Source organism: Nelumbo nucifera, chromosome 6 (assembly GCF_055504915.1).
Source record: "Nelumbo nucifera cultivar China Antique chromosome 6, China Antique-T2T, whole genome shotgun sequence".
Classification (NCBI taxonomy): Eukaryota; Viridiplantae; Streptophyta; class Magnoliopsida; order Proteales; family Nelumbonaceae; genus Nelumbo; species Nelumbo nucifera.
Genome location: NC_142654.1, coordinates 37,933,422 through 37,950,028, shown reverse-complemented (window position 1 = coordinate 37,950,028; position 16,607 = coordinate 37,933,422).

Sequence of the window (16,607 nt, the reverse complement as noted above, 5' to 3'; positions counted from 1 at the left end):
TAGGAAAACTTATGGGTGTGAGTAGTAAGCTGCAAATATTTAAACAAAAACACCTTTTGGGAAGCTAATCCTAAGAAAGGTATTTCATGGGCATGGAGAGGAATTCTTGCTACTAGAGAGCTGCTTAGGATAGGTATGAGTTGGAAGATTGGTAATGTGAACCTCATTAATATCTCGAAAGATAGGTGGGTTGGTTCTAACCCCATCTTGGACGAAGTCAACTCAGAAAATATTTCAAACATTGAAATGCCAGTGAGTACCATAATTGATCAAGAGAGGAAAGTTTGGAAGGAAGATCTCATTAAAATGATTGTCCCTATCTTAGTTTGGAATTGTATTAAGCAGTTGATTATTCCTTCAAACCATTCTAAGGATAAATTGGTTTTGAAGTTTACCTCAAATGGTAATTTTTCAATTAAATATGCTTATAATGAAGAATGTCGTGTTAATGGGAGAAATGAAAATATTGACAATATGCTAAAGAATGTTTGGAACGTTAAGGTCCTCCCTTAAAGTGTTCTTATTTCTAGTGCTCAGTGGCAGTTGCCCACTAAAAATATACTTATTGTGAGAGGTCTCAAAATTGATGGTAATTGCGACCTATGTGGTGAAAAGGAAAATATAGATCATTTGCTTCTTAATTTAATCTTTCCAAACAAATCTGGTCATTAGTAAATTCAAACCTCCTAGTTCCAATTGAAAGTAATTCATCCATAAATAATTGGTGGAACCAAATCTCTAAGTGGTCGAACCTTATGGTGACCACTTAATGAAGGAAAAGCTTGCTATTATTCTCTAGTTTGTTTGAAAAAATAGAAATGATAAATGTTTTAATAATAAATCTTCCCACCCTCAAATTATTCTGGATAGAGCTTTCAACTATATGGGTTTTTTAGAAAATATCCAGGAAAATGAAGTTAATGAAAATTCTAAAGTGTGAAAACTCATAGTCTTAATCAATCTCATACTTTAGATCATAAAAATAAATTTTGATGCCTCTTGTAGAACAGATGGCTGGTGCTCCATTTCTTGTAGAATAGATCGATTCTTGACCTAAAACCTTATAGAACTGGTTTTTCTTCGATTAACTTAGCTGAAGCTTGGGCAACTTGGGAAATCATCAACATCGCCACCAATTTCAAAGACTATCCAATCGTGATTGAGGATGACTTCAAGCTCGTCATCATCGAAGAATGTCTTAATACATTTATTCTCTTCAACTCCATCATCTCCTTTCGTTACGCTTACCATGAAGCTAATCAGGTCATGGACCGGCTTGCACACAATGCTTTATCTGGTGTATCAATTAATATAGATTGTATCCCTTGGGACCTAAGTTTTATATGTTTTTGTGATTTGTGGGGCTGAGATACTCCCCATCTTGTGTAGCTATTCCCATTTTTAGTGAATTTTAACATTTTTTGAAAATAACATAAAAATATTTTATTCAAAATTTAATTAATAGTGAAATTAATATTTTCACAAAAATTGTTAAGTAATAATGAGATTAATAGTGTTTCTAATATTCATTTTCAAGAGATACTTTCAAAAAATTATATAATTTGGTAGACCAAACTGAATCATGATCTGTTTAAATTGGTAACTAAACATTTATATTTTCTTGACCCATCTTCTAGTACTTGACAACTTTTAGCATCAACACAAATAATGATCTATGGGGCCCAAAATATTCCATGGGGAGATAGATTTTATAATGACAATATTAAAATATTATTATATTTATAATAAGATTTTTTATTAATTATTAAATTTCATTACTTTACTTTTATTATTTGTCTTTTTTGTATTATCTACTTTTTTCTCTTATTAGTATTTTAGATATTTTTACTCATTTTATTTCGATATTTAAGCTGAAACTTAAATTGTTAAAGAAAATGTTTAACTTAAACACTAATATTTTAATACATTGATGAAAAATTAAATGCATGTATTTGGAAGGTGGAGATATATAGAGATAGAAATAGATATATAGATACACACACACACACACACATATATATATATGAGAGAGAGAGAGAGATGTTAGAATTAGATGATTTACCGAGCATGTGTGATAGATTAGGAAATGTTTTAGGAGAAAGTTTTAGGTGGGGGAGATAGTTTCAGAGAAATTTTAGGAGAGAAAATGATTTAGGTGAGAGAAATAGGGATTTTAGGAAGATTTTTAAGATTTGAATTGTTGAGAGGGAGGATAACATGGCCTAATTAGATAGGCTAAACCCTTAATGATTTAGCTTAATGGGAGAGCTGGGAAGAGGGAATGGAGAAAGGAGAGAGTTAAGGAGGAAGCAGGAAAGGGGGAGGGAGAAAAGACAGCAAGGTTTGTTGATGCAATTTGTTTTATTTTCAAATTGATTGTATTGTTAGAAAGTAAAAAGTACTGGCTTTATTTGGTCTTTTTTCATAAATGCATTAAAATATTCTTAGGTCTTAATTTTCTAAGGCTATATTTGGTTTGAAGGAAAAGGCAGGGAAACATATACAAAACTTTGCCTATCTTTCTCCTTCCTTTCCCTACCTTTTCCTTCAAACCAAGCATATATAGCCTAATAGAATTCATCATTATTCTCTCTCTTTCTCCCATTAATAGTTAATCTTTGTAACATCTCCCCTCCATTAAGATGATGTTTGATACCATGGTTGTTTCTACTTGAAATGCTTCCATATCAGCATTGCATAGGTGTTTTGGGTTTAAATATCAGTTTTCTATTTTATTGAGACTGTTTTCAGTTAAAATGTTTCCTCAATCACCGTTTGAAGAAGCAGTCCAATAACCTAGCTCTTAGTTGTTATTCTACGCGGCAGTACAACAATACATCCAGATGCATTGAATATTAGCAAAAATTCTTTATTTTTGGTTCTATGCTTTCTAGAACCATTAGATCTGCATCTAAATATTAATCTATGTTAATAATGAGCCAATCATTCGAAAACATTTACATTTAAAATTTGACCATTGGATGAGAGTCAATGTAGTTGGGTGGTGTCACATTGAATATATACATATTTTATTTTATTTAAACTATTTTAGGCATCTATGCCAATAATACCAAACTGATCAATATTGCTCAAAACACTTGTTCAATGCTTAGTCAAAACAAGTTGCATATAAAACCATTGCCCTTCTAAACATTTGATGAAATGACAATGATACCAAACACAACCTAATTAAATCCTTTCATTCTTCTTAAATCTCTCTTCACTCCTTTTGACCTCTTAATAAAGAAGAGGTATATTTTAGAGTGGTTGTTGGGTCAAGCAAAGGGCCAATCCAAGACTACCCTAGAGGCCTAGACCATTTTTTTTAGTCACCAAGACTAAGATAGACACCCCAGGGGGTCAATGGACTGATTTGGATTGGACCCAATCCAAACCAAAATCAATTTGGATGGATTGAGCGGACCAACAAGGCATACTGAATTGGACTAGTCCAGACTTAATGGTCCAATTGAATTGGATTGGACCTAATCCATCCATAATGAATTTATATTAGATTGGGTTGGATTGAACTAAGAATATAGGTGTCAATGGACTAGATTTGGGTTAAAACCAATCTAAATTAAAACAAATTTGAACAGATTGGACAGTCCAATCATTGAATTGGACTGGTCCAAAATGATCCAAAATATTCATTGGATTGGATTAGACCTGATCCATTTGTACTGGAGCAGATTGGACCAAATCCAGTCTAATTGACACCCTCATAGACATTGATCCGGGACTAGAACCAAATTTTCATTAAGCCATATGTATCTGACTGCATGGATTTATTTGCTAGTACTATTATAGGTATGATGGCATCAGAACAAAAAATTAAAAAAGTATGATGATAGATTCTAGTCCATTTGAACAATTAGTTCAACATCTGTTTAACTTAAACCATAGATATGTAGGCGACATTCTAGACAAGAAAAGAATTCATTGAATTGTTTAAAAATGATCATGATCAGCTAGTAATTATTTATCCAATTGAATTGATTTTTTACTGTACTACACAGATCTACCATCCAAAGCGTGCCTAGGAATATTATACAAAACAACATTTTCAAACACTTGTTCTCGAGAAACCTCTCCTTATGAACCATATGTGGACAACAGTTCGAGAAGGAAGACTCTCTGAGCAACTCTGTAGGCACAGTGAGTGGATTTCCTTGGTCGACCCGACTGGGGTGGCTATTGCTGATCCAACAGTACTTCAGCATCCGTGAGATCTCGGAAGACCAATGGGTAATGGTAGCCAGTTTAGGCTTCGAAGAAAAAGTGGTGGAATGGTATGGGTGACTGAACTAGAGAAGGAGTTTGAACCACAGCCGACATGGAAACAGTTCACGACCTCAGGGCGTGTGTGTCTAGTCCGGTGAAGGGACTGAGTGAGGATTACCTCGTGGGGTTTTTTATGGCTGGCTTTAAACCAGAAATCAGGGTAGGCGTGGAAAAGTTCAAGCCCACCACTTTGGTCCGAGCCCAACTCGAGGAAGAAACAGTGGTAAAGCGGAAGACAATTATGTGTGATCTACAGAGGTCTTGACCATCAATAACCGCTCCAGCACTTGTCGCTCCTCGGACATGACATGAGATAAGACGTTCGTCCCTATTAGAGAATAAAACTTATTCAAGGACCTCATTTAACAGCTTAAGTTTTTAGGTTGAATAGTTCTCTGAGATGGTATCAAAACCATTTTGACCAAAAGGTCTAGTGTTTGATTTTTATCCCTCGTTATAATTAATTAATTAAGTTTCAGCACAAGATATAAGTGAACCTGTGCGGTTCACACTTCAAGCCCAATAGGCTTTCGTGTGAGGGGGCATGTCGACGTAAGGGAAGACGGCAACGACACAGAGGGAGGAGAGATGGTAGAAGAACCTCCGCCCAAGATTTCACTGCATGCCATCTTGGGACATACATCGCCACATACCAATACCATGAAGGTTAAGGGGAGTGTGATTAGGTATCCTCTGACCATATTCATCCACAGTGGTTCAACCCACAACTTTATTGAGCCATGGGTACAGGAGAAGGTTGGGATTCCAATCATCTCAGCTACTAGATTCTAAGTGATAGTGATTCCGATCTTAATGCGGACTGCCTTTATAGGGATATTACAACGTCTTGGGAGCCCAATGTCTACAAACTCTAGGCACAGTGGCTTGGAATTTCGCCACCCTTTGCAATAAATTGTTGTTGGCGGCACACGCACCCTAGTCGGCATCTGGTAAAAGGGAGTGTATGTGCTGTCTCTTGTCCTAAGTAGTTCACAAAGGATATGCAAAAGGGGGAGAACTGTATTTCCTCCGGCTCATCTGCCTTCAGGAGAAAGAACTGATGGTGAACCCGACACCCAACAATTTCCCTCTGCAACCCTTGTTACAAGAGTTTGCAGAGTTGTTTCAGGAACCTCGGGGTCTCCCTCCTTCATGAACCCAGGACCACGCCATAATGGAGCAAGCCCTGTCAACGTTCGGCTCACGAGATGCTTCAGCAAGGCATCATCTGACCTAGTTAGTTTGAGCCCCTTTTCATCCCAGTTCTCCTGGTTCGGAAGGATGACAACTGTGTAGATTACCGGTTGTTGAATCAAGTAACCATCAATGACTAATTCCCAATTCTTGTAATTGATGAGCTCTTGGACGAATTGTATAAAATGACGGTCTTCACCAAGCTCGACCTTGGCTCCAAATACCACCGGATCAGAATTAAAGAAGCATAAAAGAGCTTAAGTGAAGAATTCTCTCTTGATAATTTCATTCAATGTTCTATATGGTATTTATACATGTTGTATGTGTACAAATAAGAATAGAGTAAAGGATAAATATAAGAGATGAGTGTAATCGGTTGCAACAGTATAGGAGTTTGTTCTTATCTCAAATACTAAGTAACCGATTACACTAACAGCCCCCCTCAAGTTAACGGTGGAGAACCAACGTTTTACTTGGACCTCAATAGTTGGAACCAAGGGGAAGGAAGAGCCTTGGTTAGAATATCAGCTGGTTGATCAACAGAGGCAATGTACTGAACTTGAAGTTGTTTCCAAGCAACTTGTTCGTGGACAAAATGGAAATCAATTTCAATGTGCTTCATTCTGGCATGGAAGACAGGATTCACCATAAGGTACGTAGCACCAATGTTATCACACCACATGATAGGTGAGGCTGGCATCTCAATGTATAATTCAGAGAAGAGAGAGCGCAGCCACAAGGCTTCAGATGCAGCAATAGCGAGGCTACGGTATTCCGATTCCATGCTGGAACGAAAAACAGTAGAGTGTTTTTTGGACATCCAGGAGATGAGATTTAGGCCAACAAAAATGCAAAAACCGCTATGAGAGCGTCTGTCATCAAGACACCCTACCCAGTTAGCATCAGAGAACGCATGTAATTGGAAAGAGGAAGATGCCATAAAGTGAAGGCCATAGTCCAAGGTGCCTTTGAAATCGCGCAATAAGCACTTTGCAGCAGCCATATGTTCACTAATCGGTTGATACATAAATTGACACAATTTGTTCACCGTGAATGATATTTCTGGGCATGTGATAATAATGTACTGAAGAGCACCAATAATTTGATGGAATTCGGTAGCATCTGTGAGGGGCACACTAGATATCTTAGAGAGGGAATGACCAACAACCATTGGAGAACAGGCTGGTTTGGATGAATTCATACCAGTTTTGTGAAGAAGATCAACAATATATTTCCATTAAGAGACATAAATGTGATGACCATCTTGAAGAACCTCTTGACAGTAAATTTGATTGAAGGTTACAGCAAAGAGAAGAGGAGAGAAGAGAAGAGAAGGAAGGAAGAAGTGTTGAGGCAATGGAATAGTATTGGCGGTGCCAACTTCATTATAATATATAGGGCGAAAAAATAAGAAGGGAAATGACCCTTGTGCCCCTACTAAGTGATAGTACAATAATAGATTAAAATAAAAAAGGCTTTAATCATCCAAACAGACCCTAACAAACATAAAATCAATTATTTTAACACTTTCAACACTCCCCCTCAAGTTGGAGCATAGATATCAATCATGCCCAACTTGTTACACAAATCATTATGCCGCACATGATGAAGGCCTTTGGTGAAGATGCCTGCAAGTTGTTCTTCTGAGCTGACATATGGGGTGCATACTTCTCCACTTACAAGTTTCTCTTTAACAAAATGCTTGTCCACTTCAATGTGTTTCGTCTTATCATGGAGAACTAGATTAGCTGCAATGTTGATAGCAGTCTTATTGTCGCAATAGAGTGACATAGGGTTGCTAACTGTAAAACCCAGTTCTCCTAACAAATTTCTTATCCACATGATTTCAGTAACTCCATGAGACATAACTCTGTATTCTGCTTCAGCACTAGACCTAGCCACTACACTTTGCTTCTTACTTTTCGATTTGACTAGGTTTCTCCCTACAAAGGCACAATATCCACTGATAGACTTTCGGTCATCAATTGCCCCTGCCCAATCAGCATCAGTATATACCTCCACCTTTAAATGTCCATGTTTCTAGAACAACAAACCAGCTCCAGGAAACTTCTTGAGGTATTTGAGGATCCTCTCTGCAGCTTTTAGTTGAGTTGTCTTAGGATTGTGCATGAATTGACAAAGGATACCCACTGCATAAGCAATATTAGGCATGGTCATAAACAAATATAAGAGTCTCCCTACAAGTCTCTGAAACTTCTTCACATCTTTCAAGAACTCTCCTTGACTGTCTCCCAGATGATGGTTAAGTTCAATTGGTGAGTCAATTGGTCTCACCCCCAATTTGCCTGTATCTTCTAGTAGATCTAGTACATATTTCTGTTGGGTAATAAAGATGCCATTGTGAGAGCGGGCAACTTCAATTTCAAGGAAATAACGTAAGGGGCCTAGATCTTTCACCTCAAATTGAGTGGCTAAGAACATTTTTAGTCTCTGTATTTTAGCCTTCCAATCTCCTGTGATCATTATGTCATCCACATACACAATTAGAGCTGCAATTTTCCCTTCACCTTTCTTTACAAATAGTGTATGATCTGTCTGGCATTGTTTGAACCCCATCTGTTGAATTGTTGAGTGGAACTTACTAAACCAGACCCAAGGAAATTGTTTTAGCCCATATAAAGATTTTTTTAACTTGCACACGTTCTGTTCACTGCCTTTAGCACAAAAACCTGGAGGTTGGTCATGTACACTTCCTCTTCTAAGTCACCATTCAAGAAAGCATTTTTGATGTCCAATTGGTGAAGTTCCCAATCAAGATTTGCCGCCAGTGAAAGGAGAATTCTGATAGAGTTCATCTTAGCTACTGGGGCAAAAGTCTCTACATAGTCCACTCTATATACTTGTGTAAAACCTTTTGCCACCAGTTTGGCCTTGTACCTTTTAACAGTTCCATCAGCCTTGTGTTTCACTGTGAACACCCACTTACACCCCACTGGTTCCTTCCCTTCAGGAAGATCCACCAACTCCCAAGTGCCATTTTTGTGTAATGCATCAATCTCTTCCTTCATTGCATCTGTCCATTCAGGTTTGGATAAAGCTTATGCCACACTCTTAGGAACTGGGATACTGTCAACAAAGGAGAGGAATGCATGATATGAAGATGAAATATGATCATAGGACACAAAGTGAGAGATAGGATGGTTAGTGGTACAAGATCTAACACCCTTTCTCTTAGCCATAGGAACATTAAGATCATTAATGACAGGGGAATCAACATTGAGAGGAGCAGGCATATCAATAGAAGCAAGTATACCTGGCTGATGGGAAGGATCAACCTTCGGTGAAACCGATGATGTTGGTTGCATAGTGTCAGGTTCCACGACTCTTGAACTTTGTTGGCTTTTGTAGTGGCGAAGAAAGACACAGAATGAAGGAGGGTCAGGTAGAGGAGGTAGTTGAGTCTGAGCCTGTTTCTCCTCAACCCTACTCTCCCCCTAAGGAGAAACCGAGAAGAAAGGTTGATTATCAAAGAAGGACACATCTATTGAGACATAGTACTTATGAGAGACGGGATCATAGCAACGGTACCCCTTTTGAGATACAGGGTAACCAAGGAAGACACAAGGAATAGCACGAGGGTCAAATTATCCCGAGTAGGTGACAAATTATGAACAAAGCAATGACACCCAAAAATATGCATTGGAATGGGGAACAACGGAACTGTAGGAAACAAAAGATGATGTGGGGCCTTATACTCTAGTAACCGAGAGGGCATACGGTTGAAGATGTATGTAGCACACAGAACAACATCCATCCAAAAGCGCTTCGGAACATTTATATGGATTAACAAGCCATAAGCTACTTCAAGAAGATGACGGTTTTTTCTTTTAGCAACACCATTTTGTTGAAGTGTCCTAGCACAAGAGCTTCTACAAAATATGGATTCCTTTGCATTGTCCGACTATAAAATTTAGCAACACTTCAAGTGTCCTAGCAACACCATCCACTTGAAAAAAAGAATTTTGTGAGATCACTATGAAAGTATTCCTTTGCATTGTCCGACTATAAAATATGGATTTTAGTTTGGAATTGAGTGAACACCTTGCGTTGAAAGTCTTTCACAATTTTAGGCACCTCCTCTCTAGATCGCATAGGGTAAACCATGTGTATCTAGAGTAATCACTGATCAAGGTAATGAAGTACTTATATCCAGCCTCAGTAGGTAGAGTAACAGGGCCCCAAACTTCAGAATAAACAATATGAAATGGAAATTCAGATATTTTATTTCTTAAAGGAAAAGAGCTTCTACAACGTTTACTCAATTGACATGTCTGACACTGCAATTGACTCACTGACAAAGACTCAAACAGCTTGAGAAACATAACTTTTAACGACTCAAAAGAAAGATGACTAAGACGACTATGCCATAAATAGGCTTGACTCTCATTGGATAAACTCAAAGACTTTGTAGCCACAAGACCAGCTTTATTCTCCAACACGTAGAGGCCATCCACCATGCTTCCTCTACCAATTGTCTTCCCCAGGCCAAATCCTAAATCACACTTGAAGACAGATAGAAAATAACTAAATAATTCAAGGAGTGAGTAATACTACTAATGGAAAGCAGATTTATAGGTAATTTAGGAACATGTAATACGTTAGAAAGGGTAAGGCCGAGTGGGAGATATATGGTTCCTTGGCCAGCTATGGTGGAGAAAGAGCCATCAACTGGTCTCACCTTATCTCTCCTAGAGAAAAGATTGTGTGCCTGAAATAAATTTGACTTACTGGTCATCTGGTTTGGGGCTCCATAGTCAATTACCCAAGGGAAATCAGAGGTACGAGATGACACATGGAAGGCAGTGGTAGTGTTACCTGAAGCAGATGCAAAAGAGGTAGAAGGAGTACGATAAGTATCCATCTAGCAAAGAGTCCTACCATATAACTCCAAATGGTCACATAAGGAGTTGATGATCTCTTCCTTAGGATCAAAATTGGGATGCCTTTCCTGAGTTACCATGGGACCAGTCTCTTTAGATGCCATATTAGTTGAGTTATACCTTTTCTGATTCTGCTGACTTGGTTTCTTGCCTTGATTAGTTGTTGACTTCTTACCCAAATCCTGTGCCCATTTAGGTTTTTCATGGAGATCCCAGCAGGTATTTCTAGTGTGTCTTGCCTTCTAGCAGTAAGTCCACCAAAGCTTACTCTTATCATATGTTCTCTTCTGAGAGTCACCCTTCTTAGAACCACCTCCAACATTAGTATCTGAACTTCCCCGGACATCTAGAGCAACTGGCTCCCCCTCTATAGAATTCATCATATTTCTTCTACTTTCTTTTGACTGGACCAAGGCATAAACCTCATGAACTGATGGCAAGTCTTTACTTCCCAAGATCTACACCCTGATGGACTCATATGAAGGATTCAGCCCCAAGAGGAAGACAAATACCCGTTGTTGAGATACAAGCGATCTGTATGTCTTTGCATCCTCATCACACTTCCAATTAACATTCTGATAGTGATCAAGTTCTTTCCATATTGATGTCAGATCCGAATAGTACACCGAGAGACTCCTTTCTCCCTACTTACAAGTGGACGATTTAGCTTGCAGTTGGTATATCTTGGCATAGTGTCTCTGCTCTGAATAGGTGGACTTTGCTTGTTCCCATATTTCACAAGAAGTTTCAGCCCACATAAAAGTTTTTCTCACCTGTGGCAGCATGGAAACCAAGAGCCAAGACATTGCCATACTATTTTCTTGGTTCCATCTATCATATTCAGCACTTCCGCTCTTTGGTTCCTTCACTTTTCCATTGATGTATCCTATTTTTCCCTAGCAGTGATGTAAAGTTTTATTCCCCAAGACCATTCAAGGTAATTCGGACCATCAAAGGGAATGACAACCATGGGGAAACTCATATCCATTCCCCCACTCATCCCATTTTGATTTCCAGAAATCCCCGAAGTAGCAGAATTCTCAGAAGACATGGTCAACACAGAATTTTTTTTATAAAAAAACTTCAACTTAGGATCCCTCTTTATATCAGAACAAAAAACTCCACTCACAACAAGACCAACACCAATTTCCAGAATAAACAAGATGACAAATCTGATTTTCAGACCTGTATGGAGTAGTAGTCTCAACCTACTAGTTTTCTTAGCAGGTCTACAAGCAATAATCACAAGGGGAGATCCTTACACACAAGGCATCAAGCCAACAAGTAGAGAAAATAGGTCGTACGCGACCTACAACAGCCTTTCATAGGTATAGGATCACACAATCCAAAACAAACAGAGGAAAAACCTCACAAGGGTGTGCCAACATTCAGTGGTTTAGGTCCATTCATTTTCCTCTTGGTACACGACCAAGGGAAGAGAAGAAAAGAAAAGAAAAAAAATGGGGTGGTACCAGCTGCAAGTCTGATTCGAACAACCCAGATGTACTCCTCTGTTCCGCCCAAATTCAGCAACTTGGAGAAGACACTTGATCACCTAGATTCAATGGCCACGCTTTGATACCATCTTGACAGTAAATCTGATTGAAGGTTACAACAAAGAGAAGAGAAGAGAAGAGGAGAAGGAAGAAGAAGTGTTGAGGCAATGGAACAATACTGTGGCGCCAGCTTCATTATAATATATATGGCGAAAAAATAAGAAGGGAAATGACCCTTGTTCCCCTACTAAGTGATAGTACAATAATAGATTAAAATAAAAAGGCTTTAATTAGCCAAACAGAACCTAACAAACATAAAATCAATTATTTTAACACTTTCAATAGTACCTCAATCCCAAGGAAGTATTGAAGAGGACCCAAGTCCTTGATAGAGAATTTCATGCTCAAATCAGAGATAAGTGAGGTAATTTGTGAATTGTTGGAACCAGTGACAATGATGTCATCCACATATTCAAGAACAATGGTAGCATAGTGGTAGAGTGATGAACAAATAATGAGGTATCAATAGTACACATATGAAAGCCAAGACGAGGAAGAAATGAGCTAAGTCAATGATACCATGCACGAGGAGCCTGTTTGAGACCATATAGTGCTTTTTGCAACTTGCAAACATGATGGGGATGAGCTGGATCTATGAAGCCAAGTGACTGAGCCATGTATATAGTTTCTTGAAGATCACCATTTAAGAAAGCTATAGTAACATCAAGCTGTCGTAAGGACCAACCATGTGCTAGAGCGAGATGAAGAACAACCCGAATAGTTACAAGTTTAATAACAGGGCTGAAGGTCTCATTGTAATGAAGTCCTTCGCGTTGTGTGTATCCCTTGGCTACAAGGCGAGCCTTGTAGTGCTCCACACTGCCATCGGGTTTATGTTTGATACGAAATATCCATTTATAGCCAATGATGTTTGCATCAGTAGGTGGCAAACAGAGGGTCCAAATATTGTTAGTAGTGAAAGAAGCCATTTCTTCTTGCATCGTATCCTGCCAATGAGGATGACGTAGGGTCTGTGTTATGGTTTTGGGTTCAGTTGAGGTAGGGGGTAGAGAGTAAGAAGAGGCAAGGAATAAGTAGGGCTTAAGTGTCCCATCTCGTGATCTAGTGATCATGGTATGGGTGCAATGAGGTAAGGTAGAACTTTCGGGAAGAGGAATATTAGTAGGATGAGTGGGTTCAGGTGGAGTGGGAGATGGCTGGTTAGGTGGTACAGTTGTGGAAGGGAGGGAGCGGGCATCATGAAGGATATTAGATAAGGGGCGAGCTCGTTGTTGAGGTGAAGATGTGGGTGGGGGCAGAGGCTGTGGAGATGATGAGATCGGTGCTGGTGTGGATAACAATTCAGAGGGTACAGGAGGAGATGGAGGTAGTGATAATGGTGGTAGGGAAGGAACTAAAATGATGGGAGGTGGTCCAATAGGCATTGATGGTAGAGTAGAGGGTTGAGATGGTAGAGACTGTGGAGGTGAACAATAAGGGAAATTGAGTTCATTGAATACCACATGATGGGAGATGTAAACCTTACCAGAAGGAATATGAAGGCATCGAAATTCCTTGGATTTGTCACAATACCTGATGAATACACATGAGAGGCTGTGATATTTAAGTTTGTGAGCATTGTAGGGCCTTATATAAGGAAAGCACTCACAGCCGAACACACGAAGTGTCATATAGTCAGGCTTCTTGTGAAAGAGATATTCCCATGGTGTTTTATGATTCAATACCTTGGTGGGTAGTTGGTTGATGAGAAAGACAGCAGTGTGGAGTGCATCAAACCATAGAGACGTAAGCATGGATGCTCTGGCCATGAGTGTGAGTCCAAATTCAACTATATGCCGATGTTTGCACTCTGCTAAACCATTTTGTTGAGACGTGTACAAACAAAATGTTCTGCGAATAATGCCATGTCGTTCAAAGAAAGGCTTGAGTGTCTTGTACTCAGTACACCCATTAGTTTGTAGGATTTTGATTTTTCTATTTAGCATATTTTCAACTTGATTCTTAAATATAATAAATGTAGAAGTAGTATCATTCTTATAAGCAAGAGGAAAAGTCCAATTGAATTTACTGAAGGAATCAACAAAACTAATATAGTAATTGAAAACATGTCTAGACATCACAGGGGCTGGTCCCCATAGATCAGAGGACACAAGTTCCAATGGTTCTACTGCCTTGAAATTGCTTGGGAGAAAAGGTAAATAGTGACTCTTTCCTTACTAACATGCTAAACAGAATGATAAATCTTTATTGGAAGTTACAGGAAGCTTATTCTCAGATACAACTTGCTTCACTGTTCTGAATGTTGGATGCCCTAAACGTTGATGCCAAGTATTCAAATCTGCTCTTTCACTGAGATGTGAGACATGACTGATATTGGCTTTTGGGAGATGAAGTTTGTAAAGTCCACAGTCAGTGGTTCCTTCCAATAGGGTTGTCTTCGACTTCCGATCCTTTACATAGCAATTAGAGGGATGAAATTCAAAGAAAACATCATTATCAGTGGTGAACCGTGCAACAGATAAAAGATTCTTAGTGATATCCAGAACATGAAGAGTATCTTTGAGAACTAAATTCTTATTAGAACTTGGAATAGATGAGGTACCAATATGATTGATTTTCAAACCTGTGCCATTTCCAATTTTTAGTTGATCTGGGCCCATGTACTTTGAGTGAAGTTTAAGATTATGCAAATCATTGGTGACATGGTGTGTCACTCCAAAATCAGGATACCAATAGAGATCAGCAGATGAGTGTTGATTTGATGGAGGTTCAGAGGCTTCAGTGTTTTAGAAAAGTGCTCGTTTGGGAGTATATTTGATAGATGCATCAAATTTGCTACGACATGTAAGAGTAGAGTGATTAGGTAGTTTGTAGATTTGGCAAGGATTACCTTTGTATCTGCGATTTGGATTTGAGTTGGATTTCTGATTCTGATCCTTTTCAGACCTTCCAAATGGAGTGTTGGGAGTGTTGGGCCGATTTCCTTTGTATTTGTATGCCATGTTGGCTGATACTTCAAGTTCTTGAATCTTCTTGGTTCGCTCAAGTTTAAGATCATGTTGTAAGAGTAGGTTGTGCAGAATGTCATAAGAAATTCCATATGGTCGGGTGAGTACTGCAGTAGTAAAACTTTCATCTTCAGATGATAGACCTTCTATAGTCTGATAGACAAGATCAGAGTTAGACAAGGGTTCTCCTGTGGCTAAGAGTGCATTAGCAATATTCTTTATTTTGAATAGATAATCACTCATGGACAAGCACCTTTTTTTAGAGCATTTAACTCAAAACGCAGTTGCATGATACGAGCCTTTGATTTTGGTAGTTTCTAGTAAAGACCATACCTGATGAGAGGTAGTGCATCCTACTATCCGAGAGAGTACATGCTCTGTAAGAGAGGATAGGATCCAACTCAGTAGAAGTTGGTCTTGGATACGCTAAGCTTTGTAAGCTGGGTTCTCAATCTGATCTCCTGTATTGCCGGTGGAGGAAGTGATGAATTGAGCAGGACACTTGAGAGATCCATCAACATGGCACATTAGTTGATGTCCATCAAGTACAGGGAGCATTTGAAGGCACCACAGAAGATAATTGTGACGATCAAGCTTAACAGAGATAAACTGAGTCACATTGGTGCAAAGATTCACAGGTTCGGGTATGGGCAGAGTAGTTTGGGTGATACGGGTTTGACTGGAAGTGTTGGAGGTCAACATGGTTTTGGTGGAGGGTATTCAGGCGTTCTTGAGCTCTAATACCATAAAAGAGCTTAAGAGAAGAATTCTCTCTTGATAATTTCATTCAATGTTTTGTACGGTATTTATACATGTTGTATGTGTATAGATAAGAACAAAGTAAGAGAGAAATACAAGGATAAGGATAAATACAAGAGATGAGTGTAATCGGTTGCAACAGTATAGGAGTTTGTTCTTATCTCAAATACTGGGTAACCGATAACACTAACAAAGCAAACATTTCAAAGACAGCGTTTCGAACCCACGAAGGGCACTACAAGTTGTTGGTAATGCCCTTCAGCCTGTCAAACACACCTTCAACCTTTCAAGCTCTGATATACTTGATTTTTGGGAGGTAATTGCATCGATTTGTATTAGTTTTTCTTCGACGACATTCTCGTTTATAGCAAGGGGTTAGCCGAGCTGAGCATATACATGTAAGACAACTAGACAAGTCTTTAAGGTTTTAAAGGGCTAACCGACTCTTAGTAATGCCCTTCTAGGACATCTCATCTCGGTGAAGGGTGTGATATCTAGCAAGATGGATTGGCCAAGACCTTTATCGATTAAAACCCTCGGGGGGTTCCTCGGCCTAATGGCCGGGGTACTATAGAAAGTGTATGATCAGATAGTGATGCCCCTCATAGAGCTGTTACAGAAGGGAGCCTAGAAGTGGAGTGAAGTAACAGAGGAAGCCTTCAATTCCCTCAAGTGCACCATGACAACGGCCCCAATACTCGCCTTGCTAGATTTCTAGAAGCCTTCCATTCTTGATTGTGATGCTAGTGAGGGAGTAATATAGGGGCGGTGTTAACCCAAGACGGATGCCCAATTGCCTTCCTCAGCCAGGTCTTCAGTGGGCACAACCTACACACTGATCGACATATGAGTAGAGGTGTAAAGTGGGTCGTGCCGCCCTCCCCGGTGAAAATTTTGGGGGTCAGCCCAGCCCGGCCCATGGCTCGGGTCCGTGCCGTACCGTG